The sequence below is a fragment of the Pseudorca crassidens genome, chromosome 2, assembly GCF_039906515.1.
Source record: "Pseudorca crassidens isolate mPseCra1 chromosome 2, mPseCra1.hap1, whole genome shotgun sequence".
NCBI lineage: Eukaryota > Metazoa > Chordata > Mammalia > Artiodactyla > Delphinidae > Pseudorca > Pseudorca crassidens.
In genome coordinates this window covers 155,122,057-155,143,592 of record NC_090297.1, presented here as the reverse complement: position 1 = coordinate 155,143,592, position 21,536 = coordinate 155,122,057, and the positions used below count along the sequence as shown (strand labels likewise).

Here is a 21,536-nt window from a genome sequence, read left to right as displayed (position 1 = left end):
ACATTTCTCAGAATTCTGGAAGAAGTTGCATCTATAAGTGGAAAGTGGAACTCACGGTGGTTGAACTTCTCATGACGAATTTTTTTTTTCACTACTGAAGAAAAATATGTTTGATTTTACCGTAACTGAAAAGTTCTCCTGTTTCTACTTCTGAGGTTTGCCCTCAAGACTACTGTTTACCTAATGGAAGTGACTCCTATGCATGCACGAAAAACTGCACCATTTGAAGGAAAAGCTAAAGGAGTGATATTCAGGTAGCTCCTCATTCCACCAATGAAAACATACACATAGATTTTACACCTCATTTTCCACCTTATTTTCATGATTTTGAAATGAATATGTAGGGTCTGATGAGTCTGTCAATAGTCTATAATTATTAGTGTTATTAAAATAGAATACAAATGATAAGCCATATGTAAAAATGCTGTGTGAATAAACTGCTATACCCCAAATAATACAAATGAGTGAATGGCAGTAATTGCTAAGAGGGATTAACAACATAAAGGATATTAAAAAAATGATGACCGTATTTCATATTTATGTGTCTTTTTCTCTCTCACTCTTTTTTTTTTTTTTTTTTGCGGTACGCGGGACTCTCACTGTTGTGGCCTCTCCCGTTGCGGAGCACAGGCTCCGGACGCGCAAGCTCAGCGGCCATGGCTCACGGGCCCAGCCGCTCCGCGGCATGTGGGATCTTCCCGGACCAGGGCACGAACCCGCGTCCCCTGCATCAGCAGGCAGAACACTCAACCACTGCGCCACCAGGGAAGCCCTTCTCTCTCACTCTTACTCAACTCCTAAATAACTAAGAGAATATGCTCACAAATGGTAAGCATGTTTTGGATGTTCGATGCGTGTTTGTGGGAAAGAACAAAAAAAAACTGCCTCAATTAGGTCAAATATCATACAAGAGATGAATGAGATTAGAGATGGGATTGGGATTTGTGTTAGTTACTCAATAGCTAACCAATCACAGATATGACAGTGTAGTGCAATATGCAAATATACTTTTAAACAACTTCTCTTAAGTTATCTACTGTCTGTAAAGACAATCACATTCAACTGCTCTGCACTTAACCCCAGAGCTTCTGAGTTAGAATCTGTTAGAAATAGGTACACGTTTCATTGCTTTGGCAACATTTACATGGCTCTGCATCAGGCAATACAACTGCTAAGATCACACTCTGGGAATTCAGGAAAGGCTAGTGTCCAGTTCTGGTCGTCCTACCACCCAACTGTGATCTAGGGTAAATTCCTGATAAAAAAAAGAAAAGAAAAGAAAAACCCTGAAGATGCTGAAACAGTATTTCCTACTTCACAGGGTCATCATGGGGATAAAAGGTCATTAGGATAAAGTGCCTCTCACCCAGGAAACACTGATAAATGCTACTGATGCTACCATCATCATCATCATGACCGATCAAGAACATATTGCCACATGGAAATTCAACATTCCCTGGGCCATTCACAACTTTCCTTTAAAGGACTCAGATTCTATGTGGGGTCTTAACGCCTTCAAATAACAGAAAATACAAGTCTTTAGGCCTTTTTTTCTGTAGCTAATTTTGGCATCTTTCACCTCTGTCCACTTAAGTGTTGGTTTAGCATATTCTTGTCACACAAAGAAGCTACTTCCCAAAGAGAGGAACAATGTGTCAAGTGACAAAGACATTGAGTGAAGTCTTTCACATCCTAGATTGTCCACGGTACAGCTCAGCTGGTCTCTGGGTTGGAAGGCCTGGGTCTACTTTGCTCGTCTGTTACAGGGGAAGGGACACGGTCCTTAGCATGTGGTCTGTGAAACAGAGGCAGCTGCGGGTAGAATTATAACACAAGCAGAACTGGCTTCAATTCTTCCTTCTTAGGTCTTTTTCTTCTTGTTCAGCTGTTCAAGGAACTTGCCTGCCCTCTGTCCCTGCCAGGACGATGTTACATCTGCCTGGATAAGTAGGTCACCATTGTATATCAGGAAAGGTCTTATTTGTAATCATCAGGAACCAGATACGGCTAATTTGAGCAGAAAAGGAAACTTTTGGAAGTTTATGGTTAGGTCTCAGTAACTAGAAGCAGACTAAACAACCGAAAGCCAAGGCTATGCTATTGCAATTATAGGATCAGGCCAAAGTGATGTTATAAGTCCTAGCTGGCCTTGCTACCAAGCAGGAACAGGAAACAGGAGGTTGACCCAGCACTGCTGGCCTTGCTTCTTTACATCATTTATTTGTCATTCAAAATCCAAGAGAGGGGTGCAGTTGGCCAACCCAAGGTCGCCCGACTGTTTTCCATCTGTAAGGGAGACTGAGCATGTGAGTAAACAGTGTATCTGACATGTTCAGCTTGTATAACGAGAGGAAGGCTCTGTTTCTCACCAAGACCCACAAAGTGGAAAATTCCCTAAAGAGAAAGGAATTTCAGATCAGATGCTTGGAAAGTTAAAAACAACAACAACAAACAAATGCAGATGTGGAATTAAAGACATGGAGTCATTAAGAACCTATATATGGAGTGATTCAGACCTGAGTTCACATCTGGAGCAAGCTACTCAATCTTGCTGAGCTTCAATTTTCTTTAAAGGAAACAACGTGGAAGATGATATCCACATGTAACTTGTGGTACACATGAAGGAGGGTAGTACAGTATATGATGCCGGGCACATCCTATGCATTTTCTAAAACTACTAGTAGTACTATTATTATTGTTACTTATTATACAATTTATTGTAGAAATTAACAGGGAGAGTATTAATAAATGTTAATACAGTGCTAAGTGTCACATTTATGATCTCAACTAATTATCTGTTGATTCAACAAACATTCCACATATCAGAAAATAACCTGTTAGTATATACATATATATATATATATATATATTTTTTTTACAGAAGAAAAGAAACCCTGAGGCTTAGAAAGGGTAAACAATGTACCAAAAGTCACTCATTTAAGAGGTAATGGAATATTATTCAGCCTTAAAAAATGAAGGAGATCCTTTCATTTGTGACAATATAGATGAAACAGGAGTGCATTATGCTGATGAAATAAGCCAGACAGGATAAATACGAATGATATCACTTATATATGGAATCTAAAAAGAAAAAAAGCCACACTCATAGAAACAGAGTAGAAAACTGGTTGCCAGGGGCTGGGGTGTGGGTGGGGAAAAGAGGGGAAGACTGGTAAAAGGGTACAAACTTTCGGCTGCAGGATGAATAAGGTCTGAGGAGCTACTGTATAACATAGTTACTACAGTCAATAATACTGTATTGTATAACTAACATTTTCTGAGAGAATAGAACTTAAGTGTTCTCACCAAAAAAAGAAAAAAAGGAAAAAGGTGTCATGAGCTGTTAGATGTATTAATTAACGTGATGGGAAGGATCCTTTTGCAACGCATATGTATATCAAATCATCATGATATACTCTTTGACTATCTTACAATTTTGTCAATTATACCTCAATAAAACAGAAAAAAAAAGAGGTAATAAAGATGAGACTCCAATCCAGGATTATCCAGCTCAAAAAACTACACTCTTAACCATTACAATATAGTATCCATCCATATGTTGTAACTGTAAAATGCTTAACACAAAGGAAACGTTAAATAAATGGTATTTATTCTAACTCTAATGCTTACTAGATATTAGTTATGTGGTATGCTTTACTTCTAACTACAAGGGTATAAGGTGCAAATTCTTGCTACAGAACATAAAAGCCCCTGTGGTACCCTGTAGGATAAACACAGTACCTGTAAATCTCTCATCTCTCAACCCACAGTCTCCTCAAGTTGGAGGTCTTTACCCCCTTTATAATGTGGGAATAATGCCTTTCCCACATTTGCACTGGGCATGAAAATCCATACTTCCAGGTGTATACTGAACCTCCACTTAGCTCCTCGTCACCTTGGAATCACCAGACCAAAGATCATTTATTCCATTAATATAAATGATGTAGGGATAGAACTACAGAATATACAGAGAGTGTTGGAGGAATCCAAACAACAAGTCCTCCACTCTCAAAACAAATTTTAGAGTTCCAAAAGTAAAGAGCAATGTTTGGAAATAAAACTAAAAATGAAACTAACATCTACAATTAGCCAAGTATTTATTATGGGCCAGGGTACTTACTAGGCACTTGATAAACATTACAGCTCATCTTCCTGCAGTCCTTCAAAGCATATAATATTGTTTCTATTTCATAGAGAAGAAAATTGTATCTAAGCAGGTTACTGATTAGCCCAAGACCACAGGGCTAGGCTGTAAGAAAAGAAGGCCAAGTTTCAGTGGTCAAAATGGTGATGGATGTTATAACTAGAAGATTACGGCTAGTCGAATAAAAATATTCAAAACGGTCCTAATGTATTATTAGGATTTCTTTAGAATAACTTGGGTGCCTTAGTGAATACAGTAGTGGTAGGCACTACAGTCTCTTTAATTTGCTAATCATACAAATCTACTTTAATATTCTTGGTGACAAGGAGCTAACTACTGATAAGACAGCTTCTTCAGTTTTGGGGCTACTCCAGGGTGAAATGCTGGAACGTCTTACTGCCTGCAATGTTACCTAGTTCTACCAGGGGGAATAAAGCAGAACAAGTAGCCACTGTTCTTGACAAATGGATACAGTTTCAGTTTTTCAAAATATGAGTGTCAGATTCATTCATTGTATCAGATAGATCTGTCAAATGGCTTTGCCCATTTACTAATGGATGGCATACTGCAGACACACGTTAGGTCAAAGGACTCAATGTCACCTCATTGATACTGTCATCAATATAATTTGTATTGGCATTTTGTCTCACCCTGACTTTAAGGACTATGTGAGGAGATCCAAGTCTCCAGACCATGGACTGATCACCTCTGCTTGACACAGTATTCTCTGCTCATTTCCAGAGGGGACCAAGGATGAGCTCTTGTACTTCTGAGTCTATTCACCCTACCTGGCAACACATACTAGCTGGGCTGATTGGATCAAGCAGGAGCCCCAGAGTTTAAATTTCCAGCTGCATTGGAGGAAACAGAGGCTATGCCCCAATCCCATAACCCCTCACTTCTTACTGCTAGACTATCCTAGGCTGTTCTTGCTGATAGGAGTACTTCATGCTAAAAATTAATTTTGCTTGCCTAATGGCAGTCACACAACCTCAAATGCCATTTTTATAAATAAGGCAACCACCAATGGAGTGTGATTTAGGGTTTTTTCTTCTGTAGACCCTGCCTACCCTATAAAATGTCCCATTACTGCATCATGGAGACTATAATCCTTTTCCGAGGGAACAGATTCTTTCCAACCATAAGATGAAATAAGAACTTACATTTCCATACTGCCCAAAAGGAAATAAATTGATTACAAAATGCAGGAGAATGACTGATTTTCCACATTTGTTGTGTTCATTAAAGGGTTTTTGAATAGACTTGACAGTATTAAAGAAGTTCAACACACACAAAATAAAAATTAATAAAGAGAAAAAAATTGCATTGACAACAAACAAAATAAACACACTGATATATAAAAGGTTGTTATACATCGATGAAAAATGGATGTCATAAAGTCACAAACTAAAAAGTATTAACAGCCAATAAAGATATGAAAATATGTTCAACCTTGCTATTATTATCAAAGAAATACAAATAAAATAATTCAGGTGTCATATTTTACTGACTAGAATGACAAAGTTTTAAAAAACTTGATAATACTGGTATTGATATTGATAATACTGGTACTGATGAGTGTGTGTAAGAAACCACACTGGATGTTAAATTCTTGGTAGAAATAAAAAGCACGGTAACCTTTCTGGAAGACAATATGTCAGTATGTACCAGAACTGACAACCAGCCATTCAAGTTCTAGAAGTCCATTCTAAGGAAATAAACAAATGCTCAAAGACATATGAACAAGGATGCTTGTCTCATTGTTTAGCAAAGCAAAACAGGAATAATCTAAATGTTGAACAGTAGGGACTGGTTAAATAAATAATAGAATGCTGTTCAACCATTAAAAATGATGCTGCAGATTTTTATTAGGTGATGAGTAATCATACTTATATTACTAAATAAAAATGTTATAGAACTGTTTTGTAGTTTGATATAATAATTAAAGGTATTTTATACTTGCATTGTATTTATATGCACCCCGTCACAAAAAAGTTTCAAAAGATACCCTCAAAAATGTTACAGAGATGATTTATCAGAAATGGGATTTTGAGTTATTTTTCCTTTTTTCTTTAAATCCTTTCAATTTTGGAGTTTCTGCAATGAGCCTGTATTATTTTTACAATTAAAAATATTTAAATTTACAACAAAAGGATCTAAATTCCTCCAGTTTTCCATTTATTTTCCACCCTGGCTCAGGGTATTTGTGTAAAAAAAAAAAAAAATCAGCTTATTTTCTCTTTTGTATCAATCTAAATTTACTTTTCATAAGTTAACTATTTTAGTCTGGCAAACGTTTCACACAGGAAAATTGTTAAGGTCTGAGTATTCTATTACCTTTAAAAGCACTGGAAACTTTGAAATTCTTTCTTTCAGAATTTTCATATAATACTGAAAGGCGCGGGGGGGGGGAGATAGCAAAATGAAGGGAAATAGATAGTAGTAGTCAACTTCAATTAAGAAAAAGCAACAAGAGGCAGTTTGTACTCTTTTGATACGGCAGAAGCCCCATGTGTCAACTCATGCTAAAAAATGTATATATACACACACATATATATGTTTGTGTGTATTATATGTATATGTGACACACACACATAATTAATCCACAGTCTTAGGCTAATCACTCATTGTGGCAGAAACAACGAGCTGTTGACTACACTTTAATCAGCTCCTCCAGCCTGTAGAGGCATCACTAGGACCAAGATAGGAACAACATTCTCCATCTCCGCTTGCATCTGGGTATGGTTCTATCCCAAAGAATGTGACCAGAGGTGACCTGAAGAGTTTATGTCTGAAGGATAACGAGTTGATAATTGTAGCTTGCAGCTTCCTCTCTCCTTTCCTTTTTAGGACAAACGTAGAGCCACTTGATGAAGGTGGTGGGTCCCTGAATAACTGAGCAGAAAACTGACCCTCAGACCACCAAAGTCCATACTACACTCCTGAGTGAGTGAGAAATGAACTGTCCATGTGTTGCTCCACTGAGGTTTAAGGTTCATTATTTAGTGTTTAACTAACGCATTTTTTCTTTAAACCTCAGTTGCCTTCTCTGTAAAATAGTCTTTGAAAAGGATCCACTGTAAGTTTTTTCCATTGCTTATGTTTTTATCTTAGTTTTTAATTCTCAGAAACATTGCGTGCATTTTACCTTTTAAGTTAGTAAGTCTACTTTTTTTCCCACAAAGACGGGTTCTTCAAGTTATGGAGAAGTCATAGCAGACTGTTGCTTCAGTTTAAGATACGCATTCACATATGAGATGAGAAGGGTGAGGACCCAGAGAAACGCCTTTGACAGAGGGGAGTGAGAGCATACTGAAGAATGTTTAGTAATAAAAAATTCAGATGGGAGAAACGGATGGGTTACATCTAACAGATTTGCTCAAAGGAATTCTGGAAAGGCAAATATGTGAAAATGTATAGCAAAGACATGAAATGCCTTTTGGTCCCTAAATGGATTTCATTTCAAAGACGTGCATATTGCAAATACATGTACCATAACACTTCTCTGTCCACTTCTAGAATTTTCTAAAGCCTGACAGAACATCTGCAGAGAGAGGATGTCATTCCAAGATAATCGACTGCAAGTTACTAAATTAAGTTAAAATGTCCTTAACCTTGAACAGTTTTTAAAGAGATTTTAGAAGAAAGGAGCCCTCCAGGGGGTTGTATAACTATATAATTGTACCCTTTCTAAAAGGCTATTTACAGATACATAATGTTTCCCCTCCATTCTTTAAAGTAAAATATAGGATAAAAAAAAATAGTTTGGGGATAATATTTGTTTGGGACAGCAGGCACTGCTAATCAGTACCACTCTCTCCTTATTCCTTACTAACAGAGCCCTGGTTTAGAAGACCCCATTATCCTTAAGGCTAAGGTGGCCAGTTTAAAATCCGAGCTGATGAGATCTAAGTGCAAGTCTGCTGACCATCTGTGGTAAAAAATTTGCTCTCTGAGTTAGACACTTCCTTTTTTTTCTTAATTTCTTTTTTTTTTCCTTTTCTTTCTTCCTGCCCAAATTGTTGGAACACTATTGGAGATTCTGGGGTCACTTTGAAGCTATGTGGACGTGCTAGAGATGTGGAAGCTGGAAGAGTGAAGCAACCCAGTCCCCTGGTGATGCCCTTCAGCAGCTGGACTAACGCTAGAGGGACTATCTCTAAACCTCCTGCTACCCGTGGAAAGTAAGGTAAATATCACTCATTCACCTTCTGTTACCTACTAACTGATCCAGAACTCTAACCTCAGGGTTCTAGAACCCTTCTCAGTATCCCATAGTCATACTCATGTTCCGGACTCCTGATCATCAGACTTGCTTACAGCAGATGTATGGGGAGGGCGGGCTCTTCTGGAAGCCCTCATACTTCCTCCCCTACCCCCACCACACACAAATAATGATCTTTATGTCCACTCATCCTTCTATCTACACTCAGAGGCCAGGGCCCCCAGGAAGGCTTCACTGACAACCCTTTACTCCTCTCTACATGCAGAAAGGGTAGAGGTGTGGGCTCTGGAATCAGACTTCCTAGACTTGAATTCTTAATCTGTTACTTACCAGTTTAGGACGTGGGCAAAGTAGTTACCTTCTCTGGACACCCCTGTAAAAGAGGAACACTAAGTAGCACCTATGTACCTTACTGAAAGGATTAAATGAGCAAATGCAGGTAAAGTTCTTATAAGTTTTTCTTGGGTCAATCAATTCTAGCTGCTATTGTTACCTTTGACTAATTTAGGGCAGAGTCCCTTTGCCCTCCTTTGGTTCTCTGGGCCCGTCTCATTCACAACACACACAACCGCATACTGCAGAGTTTTGAAAGGTGGTTCTCAAAATGTGGTCCCTGGGCCAGCAATATCAGCCACACCTGGGAACTGGTTAGAACTCTGGCACTGGAGCCCAGCAATCTGTGTTTTAACAATATTCTCAGGCAAATCTGATGCACACTAAAGGTTGACGACAACTGAGAACATCTGTCTCAGACTCTCCTGGAGGCATTCACCAAAAATAGAGTTACAGGACCTTACACCTGACCAGCTGGAGAAGGGCTCTAGTAATTGCCCTGGTTATCATGCTTGTCATGATTTTTCAGCACATAAATGTTTGAGAATCACTGCCATTTTGAATGTGTGTTTCACTTGTCTGTTTTTCCAGTGGACTTTACTTCCTTGCAAGGAAGGTTTGTGAAGATTTGTTGCTGTTGTTTGCATTATTAGTTTTATTATGCTAATTCTAGAATCTCTGGTGCATAGTGCAATCTCAGGCAGGAAGCAGTGGCTCATTAAAACAGGTATCCCAAAAGTCCTAGTAGAACTTCAAGATTAATTCCTTCAGGAAGAGGTAAAATTGTCATTAGATGCAGATGATATGATACTATATATAGAAAACCCTAAAGACTCTACATGAAAACTACTACAACTGATAAACGAATTCAGCAAGGCAGCAGAATACAAGATTAACATACAGAAATTGGTTGCATTTCTTTATACCAACAATGAAATATCGGAAAGGGAATGTAAAAAAACAATGCCTTTTAAAATCACAACCCTCAAAATAAAATACTTAGGAATAAACCTCACCAAGAAGGCAAAAGACTTATACGCTGAGAACTGTAAGACATTAATAAAGGAAAGTGAAGATGATTCAAAGAAATGGAAAGACATCTCATGTTCTTGGGTTGGAGGAATTAGTATTGTTAAAATGCTCATACTACCCAAAGCAATCTACAGATTTAATGCGATCCCTATCAAATTACCCATGACATTTTTCACGCAATTAGAACAAATAATCCTAAAATTCATACAGAACCATAAAAGACCCAGAATTGCCAAAGCAATCCTGAAGAAAAAGAACAACGTTGGAGGCATAGCCACCCCAGACTCAGACAGTACTCCAAAGTCACAGTAATCAAAACAGCGTGGTATTGGCACAAAAACAGACATATGGATCAATGGAACAGAATACAGAGCCCAGAAATAAACCCACACACCTCAGTTAACCTTTGACAATTAATCTTTGACAAAGGAGGCAAGAATATATAATAGGAAAGAGACAGTCTCTTCCGCAAGTGGTGTTGGTAAAGTTGGACAGCCTTATATAAACCAGTGAAGTTAGAACACATCCTTTCACCATACACGAAAATAAACTCAAAATGTCTTAAAGACTTAAACATAAGACATGACACCATAAAACTTCTAGAAGAGAACACAGGCAAAATATTCTCTGACATAAATCATACCAATGTTTTCTTAGGTCAGTCTCCCAAGACAATAGAAATAAAAATGAAAATTAACAAAGGGGACCGAATCAAACTTACAAGCTTTTGCACAGCAAAGGAAACCATAAACAAAATGAAAAGACAACCTACAGAATGGGAGAAAATATTTGCAAATGATGCGACCAGCAAGGGCTTAATTTCCAAAATATACAAACAGCTCATACAACTTGATGACAATAAAAGCAAACAACCCAATCAAAAAAATAGGCAGAAGACTTAAAGAGACATTTCTCCAAAGAAGAAATACAGATGGCCAATAGGCACATGAAAAGATGCTCAACACTGCCAATTATTAAAGAAATGCAAATCAAAACTACCATGAGGTACCACCTCACACCAGTCAGAATGGCCATCATTAAAAAGTCTACAAATAACATATGCTGGAGAGGGTGTGCAGAAAAGGGAACCCTCCTACAACACTGTTGGTGGGAATGTAAGTTGGTGCAGCCACTGTGGAAAACAGTATGGAGGTTCCTCAGAAAACTAAAAATAGACCTACCATATGATCCAGCAATCCCACTCCTGGGCGTATATCCAGACCAAACTATAATTCAAAAAGACACATTCACCCTGATCTTCACAGCAGCAATATTCACAATAGCCAAGACATGGAAACAACCTAAATGTCCATCAACAGATGAATGGATAAAGACGATGTGGTACGTATATACAATGAAATACTACTCAGCCATAAAAAAAAGAATGAAATGCCATTTGCAGCAGCAACATGGATGCAACTAGAGATTATCATACTAAGCAAAGTAAGTCAGAAAGAGAAAGACAAATACCATGATACCACTTATATGTGGAATCTAAAATATGACACAAATGAACCTATCTATGAAACAGAATCAGAGACATAGAGAATAGACTGGTGGCTGCCAAGGGGGAAGCAGGTGGGAGAGGGATGAACTGGGAGTTTGGGATTAGCAGATGCAAACTGGTATATATAGATTGGCTAAACAACAAGGTCCTACTATATAGCACAGGGAACTATATTCAATATCCTGTGATAAACCATAATGGAAAAGAATATGAAAAAGAATGTCTATACATATGTATAACAGAGTCACTTTGCTGTACAGCAGTAATTAACACAACGCTGTAAACCAAGTATACTTCAATAAAAAATAAGTTAATTAAATTTTTAAAAAGATTAATTCCTTCAGAAGAACAAGTACTACACATTCACAAAAAAAGCACCCTTTGAAAGTTTAAATTTTTGAATTTCTTTGCCACTTCCTTAGTTTTGATCATCTTGGACAATATATTTTTAATATTGACTTTTAAAAAGAATTGTGTTTCAGTGTTTGCTATCCTTAGAGAGACAGAAACAGATAAGTACAACTAAATACTTTTTTTACAAAAGTCTCAAAAGTATAAGGGAAATGAAAGTAATTATATCTTCAAATGATTTTGGGGTATGTTTCTAATTTCATACTTCTGATGCGATTAAAGATTAAAACTGTATTAAGACATTTGAGACATGCCACATTGGTATTAAATGAATTTAATTTTGTGTAAAGTGGTAGAATTATTTTCTTCAGCAAACATACCTGCAGATATAAAATCACAACCATAAATCTACAAAAAAGCGAGCAACTGAACGAAATCTGATTGGTTATTTCCCTGCAGTATGGATCTGCTAATAATTTAATTTACTACTTGCTAACAGAAGCCAAAATTTAAATATACATATATATATATGTGTGTGTATATATATATATATATCTCTTCAATTTTAAATCATTCATATATATGAACAAGTATACATACACATATATAACAATTGTTCATATATATATAGATAGATAGACAGATAGATAGATAGATAGATAGATATACAATTTAAATTAAAGAAAGTACATCTGGTGGCCTATTTTTTCCCCCCGATTCCTAAAGAACACCATATTCTATTCTAGGCAGTGGAATGTCAATCCACCTTAAGGGTTGTTCAATGAGCATATCTGAGAAACCACTGGTTTAGCCAATGATGTACTTATTGAGGGAGGCCCTAGTGCCACTGTCAAGAGCTTATCCACAGGAGAGATAAGAAGGTACTTGTTTGGTTTGTGAAAAGAAGGAGTAGTGAGGAATGGCAGGTAGCTGCAGGCTGATGACACGTGATGTCCATATATATGTAGAACCAACACACCCATAATTGTACCCATTTTCCATACCCAAATCCAAAGCCTTTATATCATTAATCCCAGGCAAAAATGGTAAGATTCATGTGTGTTACTATCCCACGGCTTCAAGATGCCTATAAACTCATATAAGTATGTCTTAGTTTTATCAGTGGAGGACAAACCAGGCTTCTATCACCAAGCCCCATTCCATAACAGGAATTATGGAATTCCTGTATGTAACAGGACGGGTTACAAAAGCACCTAAGATCCCGTTGTCAGTACATGACGGAAATGAGTTCAAATCCAGCCTGTCTGACTTGTTCTTAATCACTAAGGTATGAAATTAAGCATGTTGCCCTTTGCCTGATTCTCCTTCTGAGGCCTGAATATTTCACTTAGCTGAGTGCAGAAGAGAGAAAATTCTCTCTCCTTGACCCAACTTGGCATCAATATCCAACTCCCCTTCTCAAAATGGGTTGCTTCAACGAGTAGCAATGAATGCCGGGTCGTGGACCAGTCACCTTGATGACTAAGAGTCAGACACTAGGGAAAGAAAATGCTCTGTGACAAACCTACCCTTGTACAGAAACAAGACAGAAATGGGGGGACAGGGCAGAAGATAATGGAATAAGGCATAGGAAAAATAGCACCTGGCATCGTGACAGTAATAATAATAATAGTAGTAGTAGTAGTAATAGTAATAATAATAGACTTTACTATGCTCTAGGCATTGTATTAAGTGTTTGGTGTAAGTGACTTCATTTTAACATTGAAAACAAGTCTATGGGGTTGAAATATTATTAACATCATTTTATAGGCAGGAGTATTGAGGTTCAGGTAATCAGGTAAATTGCCCAAGCTCATATGGTTAGCAAGTGGAAAGCAGAGATTTGAACCAGCACCTACACTCCTAACCATTATGCTATAACCATTATGCTGAAGACGTAAGAATTCCAATGGTCTTTCCCCATAACCCACTCCTGCACTCCAGACTTAAATAGTCCAAGATCAAGAGAGAGCAAGCTTGGAGTTGCCACACTTCAGTGAGTGTCAATCATTTCAAAACAGTGTATTTGCTAACAAGATGCAGTTCCTGTGATAATCTTCTCAACCAGGTATCAAGAAACAGGAAGCAAAGATTCAAGTAACGGTATGTTCCTACTTACGAGGAAGGTGGGACAGCATAGTTGACACTGGGCTTAACTGTTCTGGAAAACATGGTCCCAGTAGGCATACACGCTGGTACATTTTCCCCAACTACCAAATACAAAAGAAGTATTTCATTTCCATGTTGCTCTTCAAAGTTCCACCTCATTCGTGCCTGTCATTCATCCTCTGGCCTCTTCCTGTCTCCATTTCTGTACAGAAAGGTGCTGAGTCTCTGCTCTCGGATACGAAAAGGGTGTGTTAGGAGAGGGAGCCAAGGTACCTCAAAGTCTTTTTTTTTTTTTCATCTTAATTCTATTATGCCAACTCCACTGAACTTAATTAGAGTGAATACAGAATTACACAATTACCCTCTGTTCTATTCTTCAGATGTTATATTTTGATAAAATTTACGACATGCTGCTCTCCCCCTGAACACCAGATGAACACTAGAAATGGATGTGTGTTGACATAAAATCTGTTATAATTACAATTAAAGTATAGCTTACATAATGATAGTGTTAACATAAAATTACAGATGTGTAGAGACAACGTGGTCATGCATTTTTTAGTATAAGTACGTGCTTAGACCAATATCTGTTAGCGGAATGAAGATGGAAGAGAATTTTGGTTAAGCCACAAAGGCTGTTTAAGGACTTGCAGATAGCTAAGGGGAACTCAAAGACCAGTAAGATAATATTTCCCCTGCCATGTTTTCAATTGCAAAGTGAAGGGAAGATGTGAAAGTAAGTACCCCTATGGAAATTACAAGACAAGTACATTTTTTTCCTTGAATACCTGGGTAAACGCTTAAATTCTAATGTATATCAGTGATGCAAACTTTCAACTGAGTTTGATAAATCATAAAATAGTAATTATACATATATGTATATAAAACTGCATGGAACTAGACAGTTCAGAATTACTTCTAATTAAAGAGGTACCCTATGACAACTAACTTAAACCTTACAAAATATGGTTCCAAGTACCCTATCAGAGTGAAAAGTAGGAGACTGAAAGGTTTATTGTAAATGTTTGTAGTCATGGTGTCTTAACTAAAACTACTGTGTCACAAATACTATTAAAATAATTGTGACATTTTATTCACTTTTACTGCAAACAACAAAACAAACTATAGGTATTTTTTCATTTCAGGTAATTATTTTAGCTAACAGTTATTAAATGTTTTGAGAAGACAGAGTGCTAACTGCATTACTTCATTTTATCTTTAAAACAGCGCTTCCATGTAATTATTCTTAATATCTCCATTGTATTAAAGTGTATCTCTAGTTTAGACCTTTCTTCAGAACTGCAGACTTGTGTATCCAACTGTGTACTCAGCATCTCTACTTGGACGTCACGAAAACATCTCAAATCTTATACCTCCAAAACTGGTCTTTAATCCCCCAAACATGCTCTACCCCAAACTTTTTCCATCTTAGGTGACAGTAACCACACCTTTCCAGTTCCCCAGGCCCTAAATCTCGAATTCACCCTTGACCCCCTCTTCCTTTCCATTCTTGCTTTCAATCTACCACGAAATGCTGTCACAACCTTCCCAATGTGCCACTTCTGAGAATTACCAGCCGCTAGCAGCCTGGTGCAGGCCACCAACATAGACCTCGAGGATCCTGTAGTCGCCTCCCAAGATTCTCCCTGACTCCACTCTCTCCCCACATCCTCAAGACCACAGATAGAGTTATGCTTTTCAAACAAGAGACAGTTCATGCCACACCTCGGCTAAAATCCTGCCCCTGGCTGTCTACATTTAGAGTAAAAGACACAATGCATGTGATGGCCTCCCAGGACTTACCCAATCCATCCCATCACATATCTGATCTCCAGCCCTCCTGCTGTCTCTTCCTCTCCACTGACTAAGTCAGCCAGGGTGGCCTCCTTGATATTCCTCCAAGCTGCCCGGCATATTTCTGCCTTAGAGTTTTCGGACTGGTTATTCTTGCTCCCAGGGAGTGGTCTCCCCATCATACATTCTGACAACTCCCTCACTTCAAGTCTTTGCTCAAATGTCAACTTATAAAATCCACCCTGACTACCCTATTTAAAATCAGAACCTATCTGTACACTCCTCCAGCACTCCCAACCCAAGCCTCTTCAGTGAGCTTCACAACCTTTTCCTTATCCCGTAGCGCCCATCAACCTGTGACAAAGCATAGAATTTATTTATAACATCCGTTTCCACACGAGAGTGTAAGGAGGGAGAAAGCATGCAAGAAGGAGCACGCAGGCAAAGGCTCTTGTCTAATTTATTCATTGATACGTCCAAGCATAGAGAACAGGAAGATGCTTGATAAACAGTCCTGAAAAAGATACAGATGAGGAAACTAGTAGTAAAGCTCAGAAAGTTTAAGCAACTTCCTCAAGGTTCTAGTGCTAGAAGAGGGTCACAGTAGAATTCACACTTGGGGATGTCTAACTTCAAATCTCTTAGCCTCTCTGCTACCTTTTTTTTTTTTTTTTTTCTTTGCGGTACGCGGGTCTCTCACTGCTGCTGCCTCTCCCGTTGCGGAGCACAGGCTCCGGACGCGCAGACTCAGCAGCCATGGCTCACAGGCCCAGCCGCTCCGCGGCATATGGGATCTTCCCGGACTGGGTCAGGAACCCATGTCCCCTGCATCGGCAGGTGGACTGTCAACCACTGCGCCACTAGGGAAGCCCTTCTCTGCTATCTTAAGTCCATGCAATTCAGGATTTGTTTTAATCAGTGCCATGGAAATTCTCACTCCACTGAATAGGATCACTAAAGTGTTCTCTGTCTAGATTTATATATATATTCTCCATTTAAACAAAGGAAACAGAAGAGGGGAATTCATCATGGGTTATTGCGGTAGTTTTACAGCAATTTTAGCAATAATGACATTTAGGTAATAGTGATATTTAATGATAGCATAATAATAATAAAATAATAGCTCTTAAATGTATTGAAGACGAATCGCATGCTAAACTCGGTGCTAAAATATTTCCATGTATAGTTTGTGCAAAATCCTTATGAATATTCTATCAGATGAGCTTTATGTGTAACTCCACCAGGCATACTTCTCTTATTCCGCTTTCAAAGATAAGGAAATTGATGAGAAGTGTGGTAACCATTTGATCAAGATGAGACTGGTAATAAGTTGTGAGTATGAATTTAAATTCAGGTCTAACTCCAGAATTTGATTCTCAATCCATACATGAAAATTCTGATAATTCCTTTGATAAGGGTATGTTCTCTCCTGGAAAACATCCCCCATTATGTCTGCCTGTGCTCATACCTTCAGAACACAGTCAAGTTTGAAACATGATAAAAATGTTTAAATAGTGTGCTTTAATAAATGGAAATATCTTCATCTAAACAATAACACAAAAAGGCAGGCTGAGCCCTTTGAAGTGGCTTCGTTGCTATCCTCCATCCAGAACAAGAGAAGGAATCAACAGCTGCAGAGTAAAGAAAGCATGAAACCCAGAGATGGAGGATTCTGTAAATGACCAATTACAAGACTATTAAGCCACACTTTCATAGCAAGAGGCAAAATATTCCATTAAACTGAAAATTCTTCTACCCCTCACTCCAAGGCCCACACACATTAATGCTGCATTTATTAGGATGTATTTCCTGTGCTCTATCAACTTGACTTTCAGCAACTGTATTAATACAGTCCTTTCACTTTGTACATATACCTGAATGATGGATTCCATTACTGGAGTTTTGTAGAAAGAGTGGAGTGAATGAAGTAAAGTTTGGGAAGAGCCATCATAATCCATAATGATGGGCACTGAATCAGGACAAGAAGAAACCTCTCTTCTCATTTATTTGAATGAAAATTCTACTATATATTTATTGCCTCTGTACAGGGCCATCTGTTGAATAATGGAAAACAAGCATCTTTCATTTGCAGGTAGGATTTGTGTGCTCAAGTTTCTATGGGCCTGCAGAATTAATCTTGTTTTAGAAATGAAATAAAATGTAATTTCTTACAGTAAGTAGATGTGGTTAAGCAACTGGCAACTTTGATGTCTTTAAATCACTGCAGTTTCAGGGTAGGCAAATCTATAATTATTTCAAGCACTTCTTTACTGGTGCAACAATTGAGCAGTGTACATAGTGGTCAACAACCTGGGCATTGTCAGACGACTCTAAGTTTGAATCTAGACTTTGCCACTCACCAGCTATGTGACTTTCAGCTATGAGAATCACTTTCTTCAGCTTTACAGTGTGGATTATTATATGCCCTTTGCAGAACTACTGTAAGAACTAAATGTATATGGGCACAGTGGCTCATAGTAAGGGCTCAAATTAGTACTGTGGTCACTACTAGTAGTATTGAAAAGAAATTAGAACTTCTATTCTCATAAAGTGGGATATGTGTCCCTTTATCATTGTAATTTCATATCATTTTACTTTTGACCTTATAATTTAATAGCTTGATCCAAGAAACATTTAGCAGTAAATATAATTGAAAGAAGATTACCTGTCAAACATGAAATACTGTAGTATCAAGTGTGCTGGCACAATACTCTTCTCAGATAATTAACCTGTAAAAATATGTTATTGTCTTCTTTTTAATTAAGCACACTGAACATATATATTTACTGTGCCAATTGGCGAGAGGTCCATTAATTAATCAGTCTAACTATATGTTGCATAAACGTCTTCTAAACATAATCGTATATGTATTTTATTTGTTGGGAAAATGTGTTTGAGATTGTTCTTTTCTGCCTATTTAAAGTAAAAGAGGGTGAGAAGTAGAGTTAGGCTTAATGTACTTTGTACTCCATTATGCCATGAAAATGCTTCTGTGCCCTGGAGACAACAACAAAAGATTTGCTTTAATGACAAGAATCAAGTATGTTCTAAAGCTTCCAGGTAGGAGGCGGAGAGGTTGCAGTTTATATCAGAAGTATTTGCTCTCTCTCTCAACTGCGTCTAGATGGGAAAGATGCGGTCACAAATGCTTCAAGGTGATACAGTAAATGTTGGAAAGAGGCGGGTAGCAGGCAGAGTTTTGAATATCTCAAACCTGAGCTAGAAGGATTTTATTTAAAGAAAATAGAGGATATTACTTTTCACTTAAGGAATGCCAGTCAGCAAACCTGACATTAATGTAGGAAATTAGCTCTTTCAGCTATGATGCTTTCAAATGCACAATACTGAAAACAAATTCAAAATAGTCAAAGGAAATTTAAAAACAAAAACCAAACAACAACAACAACCTCAACAAACAAGTACTAGAAATTCAGGGATGCAGCCATATTCAGATACAGTTGGATCTGGAAGTTCCAGAGTATCAGCAGGGTTCCAGCTCTCTCTCCATCGCTCAGCCCTGCTTACCTCTGCAAGACTTTATTTTACAGAAAGTCTCTTCTTGTGCTGGATGGTCACTGGGAGTCCCAGAGTCATATCTCCCCAGCTTAGAAATTCCAGAGAGAAAAGACAATTCTTCCATTTTTCTCTGAGACAAAAGTCCTGGGGAGGAGTCTGATAGCCTTAGCCGAGGTCAGATGCCTACCCATGAGCCAATCACCTGCTTTACTGGAGTTCAGTCCCTGGGCGACTCATCCCCCGGGCCGTGAGGAGGCAGGATGGCATTATCTGGCAGTTCTCCAAGAAAAGCCTGCTGTTTTTGTAAGATGAAAGGGGAGAGGACATGGATAATGAAACCTGTATCTGCTTCTGTAAAATCCACAGAATCTTACTCCCTGCCCTGTGTCGATGACCATGCAGTAAGCTGACCCAGGAGGTCATTTTTCCCACAACAGTCTTTATATATATGACTAAGGAACACACTGGTAAAACAATATGGGAGAAAGTCTGAGTATGACAAGTCAGCTAGACTGATATTAACTAAAAAAGCTGTGTGAAAATATCCTTAAAAAGTTGCCCCCAACTCACTCAAAGTCCAAAGTTGGAGCTGGAAATACAATGTCATGGAGTTTGGATAAGAACAGATTTTCTCCAAGCTGAACTATGACACAGAGATTAGAGACTTCTAGAAACTATACTTTTTCAAAGGAAAAAGCATCACATGAGAAAAATGAGGCCTAGAAAAATTAAATGACTTAAGCTAATTAATGGCAGGACTGAGACTAGAGTATACTTTGTGTAATTGGCTATAGTCTTTTTTTTGTTTTGTTTTGTTTTTGTTATCACTTCAGAACGAGACAAACTTAAAGAAAGGAAACACAACCAAAACTCAGTGGTTGGAAAAGAGATGGATGTGAACGCCCACTTGTTTCTTACGTATCAAGTTACCCCTCGCAGTGTTTTGGAGGAGAAAACGCTGGCTCTTCCCAACGTCGGTTACATACACAAAGATTCCAAAGACAAGACAAGTGCTTTGCAAACAAAGTAAGTAGAACCAGCTCAGGCTTCCCCGCGCCGGGTCCTACGTTCCACGGTCAGAACCACCAACTGTATCCCCCCGGGTAACAAGGTGATTCAGAAAAGCTGGCGCCTTCAGAGAAGGGAGAAAACTTAGCCGGGAAGAGAGGAGAAAACTTGCTCAGCTTCTTGCTGGGGTCTGAAACGATCCCAATAGAGTCCTTAAACTCCTCAGGTTTCCCCAATCAAGCACCCTCGCCTCCAACCTGGGCCACCCCAGATCTGACTATCAGACGACAGAAGTCTGCGGACGCACGGAGAGCTGACCACCCCACGAGAGGGACCTACGCGCGGCCGCGCCCACTCACCCGCCGCTCCCCGGGAGACGGGAGACCAGCCCGGGGTCCAAGTCCTGGGCGTGGCAGACTCGCCCCTCTCCGGGCCCGGCTCCAGCTCACCTCGGCGCGGCCCGCCGGGGCGCCGCCATCTTGACCACAAAGGGGGCCTCGCGCCGGAGGCCCCTGAGCGGGCGCCCTGAGCGGAGCCGGAGCGCCGGGTAGGCCCAGGTCGGCGCCCTACGTCCCCCGCGCGCTCGCGCCCCGTCCACAAGCGACGAGAGTCCCGCACGCAGCGCCCGACCCAGGCTTCCGCGGAACCGGCGCCCCGCGCAGCCCGCACCGCGGCTCAGGCGGCGCCGAGGCCGGCCCGGGCGGAAGAGCGGGCGCGGGGCACGCGCTCGGTAACCTGGCAACGCGGAGCAACCCGGCGTCTCCGGCGAACCCCAGCCCTCCACCACGAGGAAGCACCGACCCCCCGCACCCGCCGCCCAGCCCGCGCCGCCCCTCGGTCGCTCCGCCCGCCGCTGCCCGCTGGCTATGGTTTTTTAAATCCATGATACAACGTCTATATGTAACAAATCTGTTAAACCCTAAATGTTTATGATATTCAAGTAATCCATTATCTGAATTATTCTTGAAGATAAAACATCCAAAGACTTCTTAATTGTATGGGTATACATACATAAAATACACGTGGAGGTAACTTCAAATATAGTATGTGCCTGTCTCTATTCCTTCCCTCTCCGCTCTTATAAAAAATGCCCCTTTAAAAATTGCCCACTCACCATCTGTTAGGTAAATTTGCTGAAACACAGTAAATGTGGAGACAGAAATTGTTATAGAGACTATTCCAAATGGCACTGACACCTGTATTTATGAAATTTTTAAAAGGGTAAGTTAGAGTTGTTTTTTTTAAAAAAAAAATCCCACTATAGTAACACCACATCATCCTAGGTGCCCAGTTCTATCCAATTACATAAGATGGAGAAAGAGAGAGAGCGAGAGATAGAAACAGAGAGAGAGAGAGAGAGAGAGAGAGAGGAGAAAGAGAAAGAAGAAAGGAAGAAAACCAAGTACTTAGGTATAAAATGTTGCTCCCAAAGTTTGAGATTATACTCAAGCATCAATGAACAGAAGGAAAACACTTACAAATTTACAAATGTATTTCATTTATGGTATAAGGGACAC

The 21,536-nt window shown here is 39.2% G+C and overlaps 2 long non-coding RNA genes across 2 annotated transcripts in view; both read right to left on the bottom strand.

Moving 5' to 3' along the window:
• Positions 1 to 13,927, bottom strand: part of LOC137220014 (uncharacterized) — a 35,518-nt gene extending 21,591 nt beyond the window's left edge. The window contains exons 1-2 of the long non-coding RNA XR_010941412.1: positions 13,807 to 13,927; positions 8,700 to 8,742 (exon numbers count right to left, since the gene is read on the bottom strand). This is a non-coding gene — a long non-coding RNA (uncharacterized lncRNA). The remainder of the gene's footprint in view (positions 1 to 8,699; positions 8,743 to 13,806) is intronic.
• A 1,837-nt stretch (positions 13,928 to 15,764) lies between these two features.
• On the bottom strand, positions 15,765 to 20,695 carry LOC137220013 (uncharacterized). Its single transcript, XR_010941411.1, has 3 exons — positions 20,379 to 20,695; positions 18,161 to 18,224; positions 15,765 to 15,849 (listed from the first exon to the last, which is right to left on the bottom strand). It is a non-coding gene; the product is annotated as an uncharacterized lncRNA (long non-coding RNA).
• Positions 20,696 to 21,536: the final 841 nt, after the last annotated feature.